Raw genomic sequence first — 13,499 nt, 5'->3', positions numbered from 1 at the left:
CAGTCACTGCTTCCAAAATATCAATGGTTGTACTTCTAAGAAAACATGCAAGAAAAACAGTTCAAGTAAAATCACTGGGATTTCCTTAACAAGCGTGTTCAAAACTTTCTCCATTCTCATCATCATACCATCACCTGCAGAATTTACAAAGCTATGTTTGCTACGGAGATCTCTTCCCTACATTATTATTTTCCAGCTGACTGTAATATTAGCCCTGGTACCTCATTTCATGTCTAAATTTCTAGAAATTCCCTTGAGCTTCAAAAAGGCTGTGAATAAATTTTATATTTTCTTTCTCAAAGCACTACAGATACACATCCATCTATCTCTATATTCCATTTATGTCAGCGATTCTAATGCAGATGTCACAAAAGTTAGGACACAAAAGCTCAGTGTAATTTCCCCCTTTCCCTTTGTAAATCAAAGGCCCTTTGTCATACCACAAAAGACATTTCAAATTCCCTTAATTTCCAAAAAGAATTTTGCTTTTCAAGCTTTTCCGAGTAGCACTCAGTGCTAGAAATATCTCTTACTCTGCAGTTATAAAAAGGATGTGTATCTGAAAAAGAAGAAGAAGAAGAAGAAGAAGAGGAAGAAGAGGAGGAGTTTGGATTTATAACCTCCCTTTCTCTCCAGCAGGAGACTCAAAGGGGCTCACAATCTCCTTGCCCTTCCCCCCTCACAACAAACACCCTGTGAGGTAGGTGGGGCTGAGAGAGCTCCGAGAAGCTGTGACTAGCCCAAGGTCACTCAGCTGGCGCGTGTGGGAGTGCACAGGCTAATCTGAATTCCCCAGATAAGCCTCCACAGCTCAGGCGGCAGAGCTGGGAATCAAACCCGGTTCCTCCAAATTAGATACACGAGCTCTTAACCTCCTACGCCACTGCTGCTCCTGGAAGACATTTCAGTCATATCAGAGGGATGCAATTCAAAAAAAAGTATGGTTAATAATAAATAACAACAAATTAATAATTAATAGCAACAATATGTGAGTATGAGACAAAACACATGCTTGGAATTATAAGCAGGTGAATTCGCAGGGGCCCCGTTTCACCGCCTGTGGTCAGTGACAGATCTGGGCTTTCTGTCACATCGTGTGTCGAACAGCCCTTTGGCCACGACAGCTGACACTCTTCGCCGACCACTTCAAAGACAAACAAAACAAAAAGACCGGCAGTTACTTCCAGAATTTACACAGGGAGCAGCTGTTACTTAATCTCTTCTTAGCTGCATGCGACTCCCCCTCAAAAAAAAACAACCCCTGGAAACACATCTGCATGCAATTTTGATTTTAAAAACTCCCCAAGGTAGGAAAATATTTGGTTCACAGTCTTATCTCTTCTGTTAGAATCCGGACCTCCGGAAGGGTGGTGGTTGATTGGGAACACATGACACGCGGGGGTGAATTCATGCATTCCAGAGTGTTCTCCTAATACAATCGCACCCTACTGAAGGATAGCTGTTTCAGCAGCAGCAGCAGTTATTTTTGTGAACTCTGAGGCCCCCGACTGCATTGCAGCATTTTAGGAAAGAGACTTGTTTGTGTGTGTGTGCGTGCGTGCATGCGTGGAGGGCGAGGTTGCAGAAATCTGTAATGTTTTATTTATCAAACCCTAACCTAACACTGTCAGAACCAGGAGCCGGAACACAAAGAAACCTCCGTCTGCTTTCGGAATCTGCCCAGCCACGCTTCGGCTTTTAGGCAGACCCAGGTTGATATTTTTTTAGGAGCGGTTGTCCGGCAAATCCAGTTGGGAGACCAGATTAGCTGCCCCGACAAACCAGCCTAGTAGCAACTCTCTCACAAGAGTCATGACGGCTTGCGAAACGCAAGTGACTCATTACTACAAATGAAAGGCTAAGTGACAGCAATTGTGCTAAGCCTAGTCTTTCTGAACGCTGGGCTGGTGGCAGCGGAGTGGGTGGGGGGTGGCAGTTGCTTCCACCTGCGCCGGCTTGTGCTCCCCCACCTCCCGTTTCTGTTCGGACTCTATAACACGGAGAGACATTTTGATTTCCCCTCAGGAGGGGCTCTCGCAGCTAAGCCTTTGTGCTGTTTCCATAGAACCCGCCATTATTTCCCAGGGAACGGCTGCTTGAGAAATCCTCATTGTACTTGTGCCCAAATATATTTTAGGATTCGCCAAGTTAACCAACCCCCCTCTCACTATTCCCATCGCGCCAGGCAGCTTGCCCTTGAGGCAGAACGTACAGAAATGAAAGGCGCTCTTTGTAGCCGGCGCAAGTCAATCGGAAAAGAAGCGCCTTGGTCTAGCAATAATGGACTGCTCTTTCCTGTGGGGGGGTGGGGGTGGAGCTGACATCAGCAAGGCTGCGTTCTGCGCGACTGGGGAGCTGTAAGCCCAGATGGCCGGCCGTTGCTGCTGCTGCTGCAGAATAACGCAGTGTGCATCCAATATTTCCACCTCAGAATCGCAGAGGGCCCTGCTCCAAGCAGACGCAACAACGGTTTGGGAGCCTGTCTCTGTACAGCCGGTCACTAAGATGTGCTCGTTCTTGGTCTGAAGCAAGGCCAGCCTCTGTGCGGAACAAGGATGGGTACCAAAAAGAACCGGTGATGTCGAAATGTGACACATTTTCAATCCAGAGGCACTCGGACACGGAATAACTGGCGTTGTTCTCGGGCCCCCTGCTCGCAGACATCATCGCATTCCGCGCATTGCTGCTGGCTGCCAGGCCTGGTGCAGCGCAGGGGCCGGCCCCGCCTGTCGCAATCTGCACTGTGCTGATAAGGTCAAATGCTAGATAGAAAGTTCCAGGCTGAGGAGGGACAAGGAATTAATTGGGCTGCTTTCTCCGAGATGACAGAGCGCTGAGGACAGAGCGACGTGCCAGAGAGAAACGAGGCAGCAAGATTTTCCATGCGCTGCCACGCTCACCTTGGAAGTGGAGAGAATCTGCAGAATAAAGCTAGAAGACTGTGAAATGGGTAGCACCGTGGAAGATCAACAGCCAAGGGAATTAAATGGCCTCCGTCTCTCTGAGATTTTTTTTTTAAGTTATGGCTACTATTGTTGGTTTCAGCAAGACAACAGCAAAGGTGTGGAGGAAAACAAACGGGGATTAAGGACTCCACTGTGCTCTTTAACCAGATGGCTGAAGTCAGCCAGAGACAAAAATTAAAAAATGCAGAATGCTTGGTATTTATTTAAGAACACCAAATGGTGTTTATTTTTAAATGGTGTAACGTAACAGTCAGAATTTCAGTGAGGATATGCATGAAGGAAAAGCTGCTGTAAATAAGAGAGTTGTCGATTTCAAATACCTTTAATGGCATATAAATAGTTTAACATTAACATTGCAAGATAATAACAGCCTTTACAACTTCTGACAAGTTAAAATAATACCATTTTAAAATTTAGCCACCGCTTCCAACAGCTGGTAGTTGTGGCTGTTTAAAAGATATATAACCTTCTGTTTATCTGTAATGCCTTCACTTCCATGCAGGAAGGGGATTATGTGCTTCTTCCTATCTATCTCATAAAAAGGACAATCCAACAGCATATGAGATACTGTTTCCACAGAACCCATGCCACACGAGCATTTCCATTCTTTATGTGGAATTCCAAGGTGGCATCCAAGGCTAAAGGAAGAAGGCAGGGCATTACACCTAGCTGAGGTGATTGCTCTACGCCACCGGGCCTCAACCAGGAGATAAAGGTACCGGGCTACAATTAATCTATCCCAGAGAGATCGGGGAACAGGTTTTATTAGCTTCCTCTAGCATCAATAAGAGAGTTAAAACAGCATTAAAAGGCTGCCAAGGTATTTTCATGCCAGACCAGTGTGATACATTTATCACGGGGTAACCCGTGTGGAGAAAAAACCCGCATGCTGTCCCTAGCAAAGGGCACGGAAGCATTGGTTTGAGGCGTGGATGCAAGCCGGAAAGCAAATGGACATTTGCTGCGAAACAGACACATGTACGCTGTGCACTGAGGCTGGGGTACATACTTGTCCTCCCTTGTGTGGGAAAAGTGTCATAGGTTAAGGGGTCGTATTATGTATTCTGGTGCTTAACACTTGGTTGCCCACACTGTAGCGCAAAATTTTTAGTGCTGGTTATTTGTGACACAAAGCAGCTGAAGATGAGCTAAGGACACTACTCGATACCACCGTAACAAGAAAACCAGACACTTATGCGCCAAGCCCTCCCCCAACCCAGAATCTTTGCATTTTAAAGCTATCTGCTGTAATGACGGGCATTTTGTGCATTTAAAAACAAAACACGCCGCAGGCGGGCAACTCCTTAATAACCCCTGCATCCCAAACAGCCCAGAACTGCAGATGTTTCTTTTCACATCAGGATTTCAAAAAAGCAGCCAGAATCTAAAATTTAATTCCCTCCAAAGGACCAAAATGAATTCTCGTGCTTTTATGTTATGAACTTTAGCCAAAATGAAGTTTCCACGGAAGGGGGGAGAGGCTCTGAATGAAACTGTCAGGGTTCCGAATAAAAAATTCTGTTTGCAGAACTAATGCAGTAAAATCTAAAACCTACTGCAACCTTTAACCTCTGGTTCCAAATTAACCTGACGCACAATGCCCTGTCTGAATTTCAGGTTATGGGATTTTAGAAGTTCTCCCTAGACCCAAAAACAATATCTCAGCATAGCATGGAACCTCTGTTTGGATCCCCTATGCCTTCGGCGTCAGCAAGGAAGGAAGGTCAGCCTTTCTTGGAAACCTTCTGCAGTATGCAAAGAGAAAGAATGCTTGGCTTTTGTTACTTTCAGACATGACCTTTAAACATGGCCTATTGAGGCCATTTTAAACAGAGGCTGACGGGAAATGCAAAGTTTAGCCAGGAGGAAGAAGTGTTTGTGTTCTCTGGACACAGGAAACCATGATGACAAAAGGAGCTGGCTGACCAACTGGCCATGAATATTTACCCTTAATTCAACAACTAGATTATGGCAGTTATCTTCATCTCCTGATGTGCATAATGCATAGAAATAGAAGGTGGAAATGCTGTGTATTTTCACATAGGATGGGATAAAAAGGCATCACTAGAACTCACGGAAAGTTTGTACTTTTGAATGCAACAGAAATGTCGACCCAAACTATGTACCTTTTTGATGCGTCAATCATGGCCATCAAGAGACCAGAAATGTGAGAATTTTACACGTTGGGAAAATCAATTATCCTGGAATGCAGGGCGTTAAAATAAATATCAGTGCAAACAGTCTCTCAATTCCCAACCTTATCTTCTTGGCATTATCTCGGTAACTATGGCTGATTCCGCACGGGCCAAAAACAGTGGTGTGAAAACAGTATAAACCCTTTTACACCATTTTCACACCGTTTTCACACTGCTGTTTTTGGCCCATGCGGAATCAGCCTATCATTTTGTAGTTTGTAGCTGTTAGGAAACCAGCTGACGTTATGTTGGAATTTGAAGATTTTACATTTTCTGTCTCTCAACATGAATTCTGTATTATGTGATCTACTTAATTCCATTAAACTGAAACAAAAGGGAGAAAATATAACTGCAGAAACTGCAGTCCAGCGTAATATCTGGTACAGAAGCACTTGGTTGACCATCATCAAAATGAGTCTGGTACAGAATACGCTTGAAATATGCTGGGGGTGAATTTGCAGGGAGGCTGCATCAGCCAAACGTTTTAAAAGATCCATCCCCTTTGCCAACCCATGCCAGCAGCATCTCATACAAAAACATCATCCTACTTTAAAAGTCCTAATAAATGCCAGAAAACCACACTCATCACACATCATGCATGGGAAGGGCGGGGGGGGGGGGGGGATCTGAAAAGGCATTTAGAATCCTCCCCAATAGAAAGCCATAATAATTTGGCTGATATTGCATTACTTCTTTGTTCTAGGTACTAACACACACACAGCTTTAAAGAGATTCAGTGCAAATGTTATCACTGGCAGAAAAAGGGGGGAAAAACCAAACAGGAAAAGAATATGGCTCTATCACTACATGCACATTGTAAAATACCTGGACTCTGACTTTGCGAAATGATGACAGCATGATGAAGGAATGCAGAGTCTGAAAGGGAGGAGTATACTGAGATCACGTTTTAAGAGCTATGCACATATTCAGTTAAGTGCAACTTATGGCAACGTACAAATAGGACCAATAATCTCTGCCCCCACCTGCGCTTGCAAAAAATTTCACAGCCATTTATCTGAACTATACACCCCCTTCTCCACTCAAAATTAAAGCAGTCAAAAATTATAAAAAAGCATCACGAAAAATTACCATGGAATAAGTTGTATGCTGTTTCTTTCCTATATACAACCTCACTTTGTTCAAGTTTAATGAACAAAATTCAGAAATGCTTGAATATTTGGGATACGAACCCCTTCCAAAAAGCCCTCTTGAGGGCTAGAAATAAGAAGGTAGAAAATATTGGTGTGGTGACGGTTGTTTGGAGAGCAGGATAAGAAGGAGACAGACACAGGCCTCTTAAGAATTCACCACACCTGATGGCTATATGCCATGGTGCATCACGTAAAAAACACCACATTTCTTGCATCTGCCTCCTTCCTCAAGGAAATTCACATCTGCTGTGACATGGCTTAATACGTTATACATTATTTATTACAGGGAGACAGTGGTACACTGTGCTACTTGATCTCCAACCAATCAACCAACCAACCAACCAGAACCTGGCACTGAACTGCATTTGGCAATCTCTCTTGCACCATCTGCAGTCTGCTCCACCCCATTACGATGGAGGTTCCAGAAACCAATGACAAGGAGAAAAGAATGTTATGGCTGCTAGAACAGCAAAAGGTCCCAACTTAAAACCGACTGCATCTGTGGATGGACAAGCACGCTTCTCTCCTCAACAACAGACCAAAATGGAACAACGCAACACAATCTGCTAAAAGCCCAAACGCACACAAGGTCCTGCTTCAACCATCTTTTTTGAAGACAGGCAATTTTATACAAGAAACAAAACTGTTAGCAATTCAGCAAGCTACACGCTTTTGTTAATTTCATGGCTGTGGACCCCAGTTTTTAAACTAGGTTGTCATAAATATGGAACACAGCTGAAATTCCATTTGCCCTGTTTTCTTCTCAATCTGTAGGTTAATTCATTTGTGGCTTCTTGCCAACGCTGCAGACATGTCCTCCTCTCCAAGCCATCTGATAATTTCTGCACTACGGGTCTATAAAATTAATGCAAATTTTATAGGACGATTAATTTGTTAGAATTGAATAAAAGAATATAACATTCTTCCAAAAGCCTATTTTCAGAATAATCAAGAACTGTCTAGAATTTTTTACTCCACACCTTTGAATCATATATTTTTAAAATATGCGGTACACTCTGTACTGAGAGATCAGAAGGCTCCCAGGACCATTTCCTGTTAACTCATATTGATCATGCCAGAAAACAATACTAACCAGAGCCTAACAAAGATCATCTTGGAAACAGCTCAATTTTTAACCAGGTTTAAAGAACAAAACCAGCAGAAAATGAAATAATTAGTCCACCGCACATAGTAAAATATTGAATTAAGCATAAAAAGGAATCAAATCCAACTGCAGAAAACTACAAAGTCATTAAAGAGGCAAAACAACATCCTTTTGCTGTCAACAAGAATAAACATAATTAAAATAATGATAAACCTGTAACCTATCATGATCTGTATATAAACTGGCAATTTGAAAGAGACTATCAGGCTTAAATAACTACTTTCAATGCACAGAAAATGATAAAACAGGCAGAGGCCCAGAAATGGGGACAAAGGGCTAGGAAAGAGTTAACCTGGAATTTTTCTTGAGCTAAAAGGTTTGCTGAAATGTAGCAAGTCCTACCCCCGGAAAGAGATTCCATTGTTTTTAGGAACTGCTAGTATTCTTCCATCTTTTTAATTAAAAAAAAAAGAAACATCCTTTTCTTTCTTGCTAAAAAGAAAGATTGTTTACACCATCCATTTTACAGTTACCTGATTTACTGTATGCAGCTAATCTGTTCGTCTGGGAAACCCTTTCCCCTAGAAACCACAGCGAGATCACACGGGTGTTCCTCTTGTTAAGCGGTTATAATAGCCCGCCCTCGGTCAGGGCTGAGAATGTCCCACTTTCCTTTTTCCAATCAGGTGGGAACAAACACTGTTTCATTGCATGGGGGGCATCCTCCACATCTCTTCTCTTGAAGGAGCAGGGCACTCTGCTGTCAGAATATACTCCAAGGTTCTGAATGAAATCCCTGCAGCTGCTAGACTGGGTGGATCCTTCCCTTCTCTCTCTCCCCCCTCCCCCCCCCTGCAATGAGGACTCTTAACATTTCTTCCAGAAGCAGGAAAACAATGCCTACAACAGCTGCCCCACCCAAGTCTCCTCATCTTTTATACAGCCAAGCTTAGCAAATCGGGATTTGGAATGGAGATGCTGCTGTTAAAGATGAGTTTTATGCATATTTAAAATGTGGAGCAATGTGCCAGTGAGCATGCGACTGCCTGCAAGCGGATCAATGGCAGGTAGCCACGTTAGCAACAGGGCGAGCACTCGGCATCACAACCTGTTCTTAGAATAACTACCACCCCCTCTCCTTTGTACTCACAGACGCTAATGCAGGTTAGATTCACCATATTCAAATCCATGCAGCCAAATAAAGCAGGAGTCCGCTGGCACCTCAGCGCCTAATCACGCTTATTCTAGCATAAGTTTCACGAGCCAGAGCTCACCTCATCGAACGTGGCATTATTCTACGGCAGAATGAATTCTTATAAAGTCTTTAAGGTGCCGCTGATCTCCTGTTTCATTCTGATGCCACAGACTCACACAGCCAGCTCTCTGGAATCACCCCACGTAACAGTTACTGCTTTCTTTGTAAAAAGAAAGACGTGCAAAAATATAGTATGATAGTTACCCACAAACCTCCCCCTGGCACCTCCATCCGTGCATTTAATAACATTTTTTAAAAAGAGCACTTGCCACAGGGTACGGTAGCTTCGTCATATATTTGCCAGTAAAAAACAAACAGGTAATAAAGACAGGCATCTGCAAAGATCCCTGGTAGGAATCCTAAACGAGTCAAAATTAACCTTGGCCCCAGTTGGGGAAACAAACTACTTGGGTAGTTCAAACAAGGCTGAAACATACATTTCATCCCCCTCAACAGCAGGGGTTTTTTTAGGCCTAAGATCTTTTCCAGTCAGGACCAAGGCACGTATTGTTTATCATACGTGGAAATTGTGGTTTGGCCAGACTTTGAACAGGATCTTATTTGTCACCACCTAAGCACCAGGATTATATAGCAAGTCAGTCTCAGATTAGGATCTGGGAGACCCTGGTTTGAATCTGCATTACCCCATATGTCCCTACTAGGCCTCTGTATTCAGCAGAGGCCAATTTACTGACAGTCCCTGGCCCCTCCATGATGCGGTTGGCCTCCACTCGGGCCAGGGCCTTCTCAGCCCTGGCCCCTGCCTGCTGGAACACTCTCCCTCCAGCTGTTCGGGCCCTGCAGGATCTTGGTGATTTCCGCAGGGCCTGCAAGACGGAGTTGTTCCGCCGGGCTTTTGGAGTGTCCAGCCGCTGAAAGTGCCCCCCCCCTTCCATTTTTATGGAATTAGGGTCCATTACCATCTGTTGGACCCACCCTTTCTTTTCTCCTCTCGGGAGGGTTTAAGAGGGATATTGCGGGCATTGTTATGTTATGTATTAATTGCTGCATTTTAATTTATAGTATTTAGAGATTAACTTATATTTGATTTTATGCTTATCTGTATTTGAATGTCATGTTGTTCACCGCCCAGAGCCCTTCGGGGGTTGGGCGGTATATAAGTTGAAAAATAAATAAATAAATAAATAAATAAAAGATTGCTGGGTGACCTTGGGCCAGACACACACTCTCAGCCTAACTTATTTCACAGGGATGTGGGAATAAGATTGTGGAAAGGAGAATGCTGTAAGTTACTTGGTGTCTCTAATGGGAAAAAATACAAACAAATACATAAAGCATTCTTTGAGAAATTGCCTTTGTGAATAACCACCACCACCACACTTTCATGGGCAAAAATGGGTTCAAATATGAACGTAATGAAAAAAAATACACATTTCCCTGTCTCCTGGCTTTTAAAAACTGAACATTGTCTCAGTACTATTTAATAGTACATGTACACAAATATATACAAGTTTCCACACCCATCAATCCTGTCTGGACAGAAGAGCAAGTAACCCAGAAGAGCAAGTAACCTGGACTAGGCACATTTACTCAGAAGCAAGCCCATTTTACTCAAAGGGGCTTATTCCCAGATAAATGGGCATTCAGGGATGCAATCCCAATCCTATCTATCAGGAACTGGTCCCTTCAAAGTTAAACAGGTCTCACTCGCAAAGAAATGAGCATAACACCGTGGCCGAGCAACTCCATTTTATGCATATTTATTCTGATCAAAATCACACTGCATGATCCTTCTTCCATCTCAGCCATGACTTCCACAGGAGATTAAACAGCCTCCTGTAAAGCACTGAATACATTAAGCCTTTTAAATGTTATTCTAAAAATGACTACAAACCCCTCGGAGAGAGAATTCTCAGCTCAGCGGGATCCAGGCACAAAGGACGGCTGTTTGGCTGCTGCTGCTGCTGCTGCTGTCTGCCCTGCCTTTGATAACAATTTGAAGGGGGTGGGGAGACAGAAGCGGGCTGTGAACTGGATCCATGCATGACGAAAAGACACCCAATTCCCACCCACCCCCACTTGCCTCACTGATGGCAATTTGGAGGAACCCAGAAGCAACTGACAGTGCTGGTTGTAGTATATTTACTGTGTATATGTGTGTAATTGTACAGTCTGCTCCTTCCCTGTTCACTGTGTGGTTTAGTTTGGCCATTTTGGGCGGAGCTGCTGGTTTCAGCCCCCCAGTTCTTGCAATGCTAGCTAAACATGGATGGTTGTCAGTATTATTATTTTTAATTGTTTTAGAGCAGCTGCTCTCTGCTGAACCGGTGCCTGAGCAGGGGCTAGAGCCCAGGAGACGCCGCCCTCCAATAAGAGCTACAAGGACTGCAAAGCAATCCTGCAAAGACGCCATTCCCGATCAATCCACCGCTTTAGCATCCTCTCCCAAGCAGCGTCGCCCCGCGGGGCTTATGGTCATCCTCTCCCTGGGAAGGCGCACAGGCTGCGTTACCGGCACGAGCCTCAAGGGGGCGCTCTCCAGCCCCCCACCTTCGCGCCCGCCTGCCCGATGCGGTCCCGTCCCACCCGCACCTTTGCGACGGGGCCGAAGCAGACCCCCCCCCCCGCCTTTCCCACACCCCATGTTTACGACACTCGACCCCCAACCGCCTCCCCCCTTTGCCTCTCCGTGGGTCCCCCTCATCCTCCATCTCCTCCTCACCGGGTCTGTTCCAGAGGGGCCCCCTTCCTCGCCAACCGCACGAGCGCTTCCCCTCCCTTAGGTCGAGCCTCTTCGCCCTCTCAGACACCGACTGCCCAGCTCGGGCGCCAACGCCCCTTATTTATAAAGGCGGGGGCGGTGACGTCATCGCTGCGGAACTCCACGGCGCTGGCTCGGAGAGGCGGAAAAAGCCGAAGCGGAAAGGGGCGGGGGGGGGGGAGGAGGAGTGAGAAACCGCCTCGCCCAGCCGGAGCATGTTCGGTAGCGTCCCCTTTCTCCGAAAGCAGGCGGAAAAAGCCGAGAAAGCCCGAACGGTTCCGGAGTTCCAGTGTTGCACCTGTGCCGTTCCAGGTGCGCCTTCTTTTCGGATGCTTCCTTTTCCTGATCATGTCCAGTCCTACGAATGGAGCTGAACTTTCAACTAAGGGCATGATGGATCTTGGGTACTTTTGGGAATATGTCCCATTGAGCTCTATGGAGAGACAGCATGATGTAGTGGTTAGAGCAGGCGGACTCAAATGGGGAGAACCGAGTTCAGCTTGATTTTCCACCAAACCCTATCTGGCTTGATTCTCCACCAGGGCTGGATTTACCTATAGGCACGGCAGGCTGAAGCCCAGGGTCTCAAAATATAGGGGATCTCCAGCCCAGGTGTATATTTTTGACACTGTCATAGGTCTTTCTTACACAATCTGTCATAACACCCTGTAGTCTCCAAACAACCCTTGTGTCCTTTTCCCTGCACTCCATTTCAGAATAATATTGTCTGAAGCTGATAACACGACACTAGCATCGATTTTGGTGTTGATTGTCAATTGTGGGGTTTTAAACACCCATCCTCATCCTCAACTTTACTCAGTTTTGTTTTTATTTCAATGCTGCTGTTAATTTTGTGTTTCACTTTTAATCTGTGCATATGCACATGCACACCCTGGAATGTTAAGGATTGGTCAGCCAAGAGGTTAGGAGATATTCTACTGACTCACACCCATAAATTAGTGATGGATAAAGTTCAGAGTGTTTTTTAATCCCCTTAACTATACAAAGCTCATCAGCAAAGGCACAGTTTGCTAGTTATTTATAGCCTGAACCCATACATGTTTATTAGAAGTCCAACTGATGTTGGTGGGATTTGCTGTCAGTAAAATGCATTTAATTTGACTTATTCCCAAGTATACACAGGACTGCAACGAGCCCCATAGATCGAACAAGACAGGAAAGAGGGGGTCAGGAGTGTCAGGAGACATAACCCATTAAAGGACCCCACATGAATACACAAAGCTTAGACAAGTCCTATAAACTGAACAAAAATCACTTTCAATTCATTCTAAAGGGCATGTTTGTATATTTCACAATTGGCACTGTACTACTAAGCACATTCCTGGCCAACCCTCTTACTCGATATCGTTATTGCGTAAGTTTCCGCTTTGTTATCTAGGTGAGTTAAACTATGCATGGGTACAGAATTCAGAAATCAAGCTGAGAGCTATCTGATCCTATCAAAAGCACCCCAGAGCGTTTCATTTCGTTCGTAGATGTGGAAAAAAAACGACAAGCGAGGAAATCTGTGACTTGTACTGCAGCATTATCAGGGAGAGACTGCAACAGAACCTGAATTCGCCGGAAAGAGCATGACTCAGAGAATTCAGCCCAGAACAGGGCCCGCATGCACAAACACCTTCTGAGCTGCATTGTACTTGGCATGAAGTCAGGACAAAACTCTGCAGCACCATTTTTGATACATTTAAGCACCGATCTTCAAACAATCCAGGGATGCTCCTAGACTAGAGCATGGGTAAAAGTTGATCAAGGCTGCAATCCTAGGTCAGTGATGGTGAACCTTTTCGAGACCGAGTGCCCAAACTGCAACCCAAAACCCACTTATTTATCACAAAGTGCCGACCCGACACGGTAGCACAGAATACTGAGGCACGAAAAGTATGGTTGGCTCAAGGCGTGCGTTACTTTCGAGTAAAGCATGGCGGTACTGGTGCGGCGCCGGCTTTGAAGCAGCCGTGCAACTCTTTAGCGGGTGAGATCCGCGACCCTGGGGAGGTTGCTCCACAGAAGCAAGCCACATTGCCAGCAACCAAGCTTACTCCCAGGTAAAGGATTGCGTTTTAGTTCTTTGCATGAAAATCAGT

At 44.9% G+C, this 13,499-nt stretch overlaps 1 protein-coding gene across 1 annotated transcript in view; it reads right to left on the bottom strand.

The window, feature by feature from the left end:
- The window catches only part of SPTAN1 (spectrin alpha, non-erythrocytic 1), a 113,997-nt gene extending 102,530 nt beyond the window's left edge, over nucleotides 1-11,467 (bottom strand). Inside the window, 1 exon segment of the mRNA XM_048512218.1 lies at nucleotides 11,356-11,467. The gene's annotated coding sequence lies outside the window, so the exon portion shown is untranslated.
- Nucleotides 11,468-13,499: the final 2,032 nt, after the last annotated feature.

The sequence above is a fragment of the Sphaerodactylus townsendi genome, linkage group LG12 (genome assembly GCF_021028975.2).
Source record: "Sphaerodactylus townsendi isolate TG3544 linkage group LG12, MPM_Stown_v2.3, whole genome shotgun sequence".
In the NCBI taxonomy this organism is placed as follows: Eukaryota; Metazoa; Chordata; class Lepidosauria; order Squamata; family Sphaerodactylidae; genus Sphaerodactylus; species Sphaerodactylus townsendi.
This window is presented reverse-complemented; position numbering and strand designations above follow the sequence as displayed.